Source organism: Euleptes europaea, chromosome 6 (genome assembly GCF_029931775.1).
Source record: "Euleptes europaea isolate rEulEur1 chromosome 6, rEulEur1.hap1, whole genome shotgun sequence".
Classification (NCBI taxonomy): Eukaryota; Metazoa; Chordata; class Lepidosauria; order Squamata; family Sphaerodactylidae; genus Euleptes; species Euleptes europaea.
Genome location: NC_079317.1, coordinates 76,881,781 through 76,889,999, shown reverse-complemented (window position 1 = coordinate 76,889,999; position 8,219 = coordinate 76,881,781). Strand labels below are relative to the sequence as shown.

The window sequence follows — 8,219 nt, the reverse complement described above, 5'->3', positions numbered from 1 at the left end:
AACATTCACAGCATGATAAATACATAAGAAACATACTCACTGTTCTCCTTTTGCAGTGGATGAGATTTTTTTGTTTTGTTTTCAGAGGGTACTGAATCATGCCCAAAGTCTGACTCCCTGCAGGAAAAGTGATAAATAGCAGTCACAAGATGCCCTTGATGTTTGCTGCTATATAATGCATGCAATCTATCACTTTACATAATACCATACTTACTGTAGCTGAAAATCCATTTTCACAGCAAAAGAAATAACAAACTTCCATCATTCAGAACTTGTCAGCAATTCCCCCCCTCTTTTTAAGATCTGCTGCTAGGGTTGCCAGGTCCAAGTTGGGAAATACCTGGAGATTTGGGCGATGGAGACTGAGGAGGGCGGAATTTGGAGAGGGGAGGGACTTCAATGCCATGGAGTCAAATTGCCAAAGCAGCCATTTGCTCCAGGGGAACTGATCTCTGTTGCCTGGAGATCAGTTGTAATAGCGAGAGAGCTCCAGCCACCACTTGGAGGTTGGCAACCCTATCTGCAGTACAGCCACACCATCTCGTCAGACATTTGGGAATCAATTCACATGACTCTGAACACAGGCTTAAATGGTGGTGGGCTTTCTGTGTTTGGTGAAACAAACACTGTATCCTCCTCACAGTATGCTCAACATCAAAGATCAAGTCAACATTCTCCCATGACACTCAGTTGGATTCTGTTCAGTAAAATGAGACAAAGAAATAAGACCATTGTTTAACAGTCATTTTTTTGCTGGCATTTTGTGCCATTTTGAGCACTGTGTGAATTGGCCATAAACTTAACCTGATGCAGGGGGAAGGCATACTTTAAGCAGGCAATTTGTAAGCTGTTTACCCCAGTAGAGTTCCACTTTAGGCTAGTAATGTTTTGAACACTTGCAAACAATGTGTATTCCGCAAGACCAAGGGGGGAATGATATCAGGAAATTTAAAAAAACACATGTATATATTGGTATATTTATAATTGTAAACAGAATATATATATATATATATTAGAATGAATTTAAGATCTTTATGTGGAGTAGCAACCGGAACAATCATGCAAAACAAGGTTTGTAAAGCTAACCTATTCGAGAAAAAGGAGGGAAAATAGAGCTGTTGTATTGATCCCTTAGCATGGTAAGAAAAGAACCAATCAGACAGCAGGATGGATATAGAAATCTTATTGGCCCTTTTAGAAAACTGTGATAAGAGCCAGTCATTAGTTGGAGTTTTCAAACCTCCCTTCAAATGATAAGTAGAACTAGCCTCCACGTCACAACCCTGGTATTCCTTGGAGGTTTCCCATCCAAATACTAGCCAGGGTCAGGGTTGTGAGTGTGTACTGGCCCAAGGTCACCCAGCAAGCTTCCATGGCGTGAGTGGGGATTTGAACATGGGTTTCCCAGGTCCTAGTCCGACACATAGCAGCCTTTTATTTCCTGAGAGACACCCCTTTAAAACTGGCTTTGCATGATTTGCAGGCTTTTTATATCTGATCACATGACTATTTTGGCGCAATTGCCTTATACAGTTTTGTAATCCAGATGGCCCTTTTAAAATGTTCTCTTGTATGTGTCATTGGGGATTAACGCATGGCCAATTTGTCTCGCCTTTGTGCCCCAAAAGTAGCGAATTCCCATGGTCTAAATGCATGACCATCCATGGACTGCGCATCAGACCCACCTTAGGCGCGAATTTCAAACGGGTTAAGCAATCCCTGTGTCGTACTCAGGCAGGAGTGTAGCGTGCAGGCAGTAACAGGCCCAAGGCTTGGCCTCTGGTTTCAACAACAGCAATGGGAGTACTGCGTTGACCAGAGCCTGACGCAGGCTTTTCTCTTCCCGTGGACCGGGCTAGACCAAGGTAATTAGCAGGTAAAGGAGTAGAGGCACTTACCAGTCCAATCTCCTTGTCTCTCAGATCAGGCATCAGCTTGCACGCCGGGGTTGACTGGGATGACTTCGGTTGCTGGAGCTTCTTTCAGTCAGTGGCCTTCAACATGTGTTGAACCCACAAGAACTCTGGCAATCTGCCTGGCTTTTTATCAGCCTTGCGGTTCCAGCATTTTCCACTCCTCCCTGATTAGGCTTGATTGTCTTTGCTCTATCTCTCAAGGCCCACCTGGCCTTTTGCCTTCGTTCCCTTAATTGAAGCCGGGCCTTGATTCTCTGCTTCTCAGCCGGCTTGGGAGAACTTGCAGGCGAGGAGTCCTGCTCTTCTTGCTGTTCTGTTTGCTGCCAAAATGAGCAGCCCTCATCTCCTGCCATGGGCCTTGGTGGCTCTGATGCCAGTTCCTGCTGTTCCAGTGCAGTCATTGGAGGAACGGGCCCAGGTTCCCACTCCTCCTCTTCCTCAGAGGAGGAGGGCAGCTCAGGTTGGCCTACGACACCCTGGTTTGGAAAGTAGCAATATTTTCAGTGCTAAACCTCTACTTTAAAAATTTCGCTACATTACCGGAACGCCGGCATGCGTGTAATCACAAGACTAGCCCACTACTAACCTCCTTTTGTTCAAGGACACGCCCCTTACTGGTCTCCCCCATCCTGCCCCCTTTTCTGCACGAGCAATTGCTACCTTTCCCGCTATTTTCCATCATTCCCCGCATTCCGTCACTCTATTGGTCACTCATAACGGATTGTGTGTGGGCTTGTGTGGGGAGGACTTTTGAATGAATCTGTCTCAAAAGTGGCATTATTGAGGGAGAGAAGGTAGACGCTTCATCCACTGTCTATTTTTTGGCAAAGAACATGTCTGCGTCGGGACGTTCGAAGGGGGCGTGTGGGATGTCATGGCGAGAGAGAAAGACCCTGGACCTCATCGCTATATGGGGATAAGCCAAGGTCCAGGAGGCTCTTGGATCTTGTCACAGGAACACTGATGTGTTTGCGAAGATTTCGGAACAGATGAGGCTGTGGGGTCATAGCCGCTCAGCAGTAGAGTGCCGCACGAAGACAAAACTTCTTCGTAAAGAATACTAAAGATCCATGGGGCACAATAGTATTTCTGGAAACTCCCCACATTACTGTAACTATTACAAACAACTTGATAGAATTTTTCGCGGGGACCCCAGCATCCAGCCAAGAGACCTTGCTTGCAGCATGAATGTTGTAGTGGTGACCGATGCTGCACTGGCGTCAATGCTGCACCGGTGATGGAGGCAGGGGGATCACAGGAGCTTTTCGTGGATGACCTCATAACTATTGATCCCTCAGCCATCCTGTCATCCACACCAGCTTCTATTAGTGAGTTCGTTTGCAATGCCTGTAAACTACTGAGGTTTGCTAGCTTCACCAGATTGCCGGTTTTCTAACATCTCAGCGAAAAAATACCCACCTCATCTTTTTTTCAGTAGCACCAATGCACCTCTTTCACTCTAGTATGCATTCCACTGTCCCACTCCAAAAAGCCATCTTATGCCTGAGAAGATCAATGCTTGACAGGTTGAGACAATGGTATACCAGAACACTGGTGTCCCAAGGAAAAAAAAAGAGAGGATAATTGGCCTTTGATTGGATAACCCCTCAGCCAATCCTTGGGCGATGACACGGCGGTCACTCCCCTATTGTCCCACATTATATGGGTGGCTCAAACGCCCAGGGAACCTCCAGCTGCTACTTGCTTCAGACTTACAGTGGGATAGGCTAGCGTCATGCATTTGACTATCCAGTCTCAGATTAAAATATTGTGAGATAAGGGAGGAGCGAACCAAAAACATTCTGCCCATGCGTTAATCCCCATTGATCATTTTCTATCACAGTGTATTATGGCTTACCCTCGCAAAGACCATTTTTTCCCTCCTCCACCAAACAATTCTATTTCCTTGCTCCTTTGCAGAAGAAACCGTTCCATCATGTAATCAATGAGAGGACTCACTGAATCCCTGCTGTTGCTGCTTTAGCAGCATAATGGCTGGAAGACTTCATTTCCTGCAGTGAAGGAATTCTGAGATTTAGCAAGGAAATAAAGACTACTGGCATTCACTGTACTGTTGTATGCAACACCACATGTCTCTGGTTCCTGTGAGGTAATGTTGTCTCTGAAAGAACCAGATCAAACACAGAAGAGAAGCCAGAAGACAAATATGACAGTGAAATGCATATAGAAATCCAGAACCCACTTTCTCAAGCTTCCAGAATTAATAACAAAATGACACTATTCTCATGTTGCTCTCTTTGCTTCTTTCTATCTCTCTGGAGCTAAAAAATATATGCTTAAGTGTAAGGATGGGTTGCTGGTGACAAAGATCAAGTATTCCTCATTCCTACATATTATTGATAAAAGGTAAAGGTCCCCTGTGCAAGCACTGGGTCACTCCTGAACCATGGGGTGACGTCACATCCCGATGTTTTCTAGGCAGACTTTGTTTACAGGGGGGGGGGTTGTCAGTGCCTTCCCCAGTCATCTTCCTTTTACCCACAGCAAGCTGGGTACTCATTTTAACTACCTCGGAAGGATGGAAGGCTGAGTCAACCTTGAGCCGACTACCTGAAACCAACCTCTGTCAGGATCGAACTCAGGTCGTGAGCAGAGCTTGGACTGCAGTACTGCAGCTTACCACTCTGTGCCACAGGGCTCCTACATATTATTGATAGCATAGGAGCATTCCTAGATACATTTTTGTTGCTGTTCAAGAGTGTAATTGCTATATGCAAAAAAATCCTTATAGTCATTTTAGTAAATATGATAATTTGTAGACAATATTCGAAACCCACACATTCCAGCTTTGAACTTTCAATGACAGTGCAATCCTTTTTTTTTCTTTTTACAGTGTAGTTCTAAGCAGAGTCACACTCTTCTAAGCCCATTGGGTTTAAAAATGTTTATCTTTGCTTAGGATTTCACTGTAAATCAGGTGTGTTGTTTCTGCATTACACCTTACATAGTGTATCTTCTTTCTAACGACAGATGTTCTCAGAAATTGATATTTCGATGAAGTAGGCTTTCAAAAATGTTAATACTTCCCAGTGATTTTCTTCCATAATCACACCATCTTGGAATACCCAGTGTCTCAGTTCTATACAACCAATAAATTAAAATCAAATACAACATCTGTTAACTGAGGCCACTGTAAATGAAACCAGCACTTAAACAGCTTTAAGGATATGTCCTCTGGATGGCCAGATTTCATAGACATAGGGCGAAAACGCATGGTCGCTTTAGCCTCCTTTATTCCCTGTTTCAGCCAGGATTCCGCCAGGATTGAACACACGTTCAGCAAAACGCATGTGTTCGATCCTGGCGGAATCCTGGCTGAAACAGGAAATAAAGGAGGCTAAAGCGACCATGCATTTTCGCCCATAGCGAATGCTGCTTGCCCTAATACAATGTGTTCAGGAACAAGAAGAGCTTTAAAAATAGGATATTTTATGCACATGTTTAAAGGTAAAAGGTAAAGGTCCCCTGTGCAAGCACCGGGTCATTCCTGACCCATGGGGTGACGTCACATCCCGGCGTTTCCAAGGCAGACATTGTTTGCAGGGTGGTTTGCCAGTGCCTTCCCCAGTCATCTTCCCTTTACCCCCAGCAAGCTGGGTACTCATTTCACCGACCTCAGAAGAATGGAAGGCTGAGTCAACCTTGAGCCGGCTACCTGAAACCGACTTCCATAGGGATCGAACTCATGTTTAGCACAAGTGTTTCCTTAGTAAGATTTGCAGAGCAATACCACGTAGACTTATCCAAACTAATCCCATTGAAATCAGTAGCTTTAGACTGGAGTGCATAGAGTCTGTAGATGTGGTGCAGGATGTCCTGAGTCCCTGTCCCACATACTCCTGGAATGCCATCTATATGACACTTCAAGAGAGAACAATAAAATCTTTAATTCCGAATTCCTTCTCAAACAACAGGAAAACATTCCAAAAACTACTATCTGATCGGGACCCAGAAATTACAGAAAGTGTGGCGAAATTCCTGATGACAGCAATCAACCAATGGGAACTTAGCCAGAAAGAGAATCTCAACATTAAAGATTAAACATGTATCCAAACTAGCTTTTCACATTCAATTTTTTAATTCTTTTAAATATATTATGCCAATAAAGGTATTGGTGCTTGTATTTAGACTGGGGTAACTCCATAGGATTGCATCGTTAGATTTCTATTGGTAAAGATGCCTGCCTGGAGAGAAGATAACTAACTTCTCAACTTTTCTTTCAGATATTAATGGAGTTGGTTCTCCTGAGACCCTCTGGGTTCTGATACAAGAAGTTCCTTTCAGCCCATCCATTCCTTTTCCCTTTTGGTTTGCTGCTGACTGTATTTTAATGGAAGAGGGGGGAGGAATTACATTTCTCGATCACTTTGCAGCTACTTACTGGAGAGCTGTAACAAACTGCTGCAAGACCAAAAAAAAATCGATACGTTGGTATTGTCAAAACAGAATGTACCTATGACAATCTGGAGGACATTATGGAGTCTGAATCTTTGTTCTTTTTATTTATTAATGACTGTAGAAGAACAAAAACAACTTTGTGTTGAATTGTAGACATAAATAGCTAGGTTTACTTCAGTGATCCATTGTCTGTTTTGGTAGCAAACAGGATCTTCTCCAGAAGACTTTTCTCACAGACTTCAATGGAGATTATATTATAGCCATATTTTACATCAAAATTAAAACGTCAACTAAGGAGAAGGGTAAAAAGATCTGTCAATCTTCTCTGCCCACTCACACTAGTCCTCTAAACCTGGACACCTACATATCCAGGAGTGGGAAGGAATTTCAAAGGAAGACCAAAAAAAAATCGGTATTTATTACATTATCCCACCTATTTGCCATCATAAAATTCATGGAGGTCCCCACGAGATGGCCCATCCAGGCCATGAACCGACCCAGCCTTGTTTGGTTATGGTGAGTCTGTAGCATCAGATGCTTCCTAACTAGAGTTGCCAGGTCCCTCTTTGCCACCGGCAAGAGGTTTTGGGGGCAGAGCCTGAGGAGGGCAGGGTTTGGGGAGGGAAGGGACTTCAGTGCCATAGAGTCCAATTGCCAAAGTGGCCATTTTCTCCAGGTGTGCACACACAGCTACTTTCCATTTCCATAATTCACAGCCTGGTATGCACTGTAATGCACCCAGTTCCCAGAAATGCAGACTTCTGCTGCCACTTCAGCTATGGGAGCAACTAAGGGAGAGGGCTTGCAGTTTGAAGGAGGTTATTGAAGGACTGGAGTAAGGATCTGTAGCATGGTATCACACATCTCTTCCACAGATCACGTAGTGCTCCTGAGAAATTCAAAACAGTGCTAAGAAATAAATGAAGAACCTAGTACGCAGGCGGAGTAAGAACTTGAATGCTTCATCTCATGTTTCTTTTCTTTTTGTTTATCGCTTGAACACAATTTTATTCTAACAAATACAACCAACCAACCATTAAAACATAAACTCAATATAACAATATATATGCAGCTTGCCATTCAAAATGGCAATTCTATTGTCAACCCCATTAGATTACATTGCTCTTTGTTCATAACATATTGTTCATCACATATTACTTGTCATTGTGCTTGGCCCAGCTTTTGTTGTGGGGTGGTTACTTTAATTCCTCCCCATCTGCAGTGTAAATGAATTCTTTTGCCAGAAAGAGAGAATATGCCTTTGCTTCTTTTGCCTGCAGTCATGCTTAGTATCTGTCACTGGAAGCGGCATTGTCTTGGTATTGTCTTGTCTCTGCTTCTATTATCTATTATCTTTCTTCATGCCTACATATGGAAAGTGTTAGTACCCTACAAATGTCATGCCATCTCTTAGATGCCAAAGAGATGAACTATAACTGGAGTGGGGTAGGGGGAGAGAATCAGTACTGTTCTCCTCAGCTGTGCAACAGTGCCTGCCTCCCAGGAGGCACAATCAGAGGGGCTGTGGCTTGGTGGTACAGCATCTGCTTGTCATGCAGAAGGTCCCAGGTTCAATCCCTGGCAGCTCCAGTTAAAGGGACTAGGCAAGTAGGGGGTGTGAAAGACCTCTGCCTGGAGAGCCACTGCCGGTCTGAGTAGACAGTACTGACTTTGATGGACCAAGAGTCTGGTTCAGTATATGGCAGCTTCATGTGTCTGCCCTTAGAAGACTGGAGAAATGCCAGAGGAAAAAAGAAATAGTTCATGCAAATAGGCCCTGTGCTTATACAAAAATAACCAGAAAGTCTTCCTAAAGCCACTTTAGGAATGATTACATTATTGGAAGACAGTTAAAATGATGAAAAACACTGTGCAGAGAAACTC

General features: G+C 43.8%; 1 non-coding gene across 1 annotated transcript; it reads left to right on the top strand.

Annotated features, from left to right (window-relative positions):
• The first annotated feature begins 7,853 nt into the window (after positions 1-7,853).
• TRNAD-GUC (transfer RNA aspartic acid (anticodon GUC)) lies at positions 7,854-7,925 on the top strand. Its single transcript has one exon. It is a non-coding gene; the product is annotated as a tRNA-Asp (tRNA).
• The last annotated feature ends 294 nt before the right edge of the window (positions 7,926-8,219 follow it).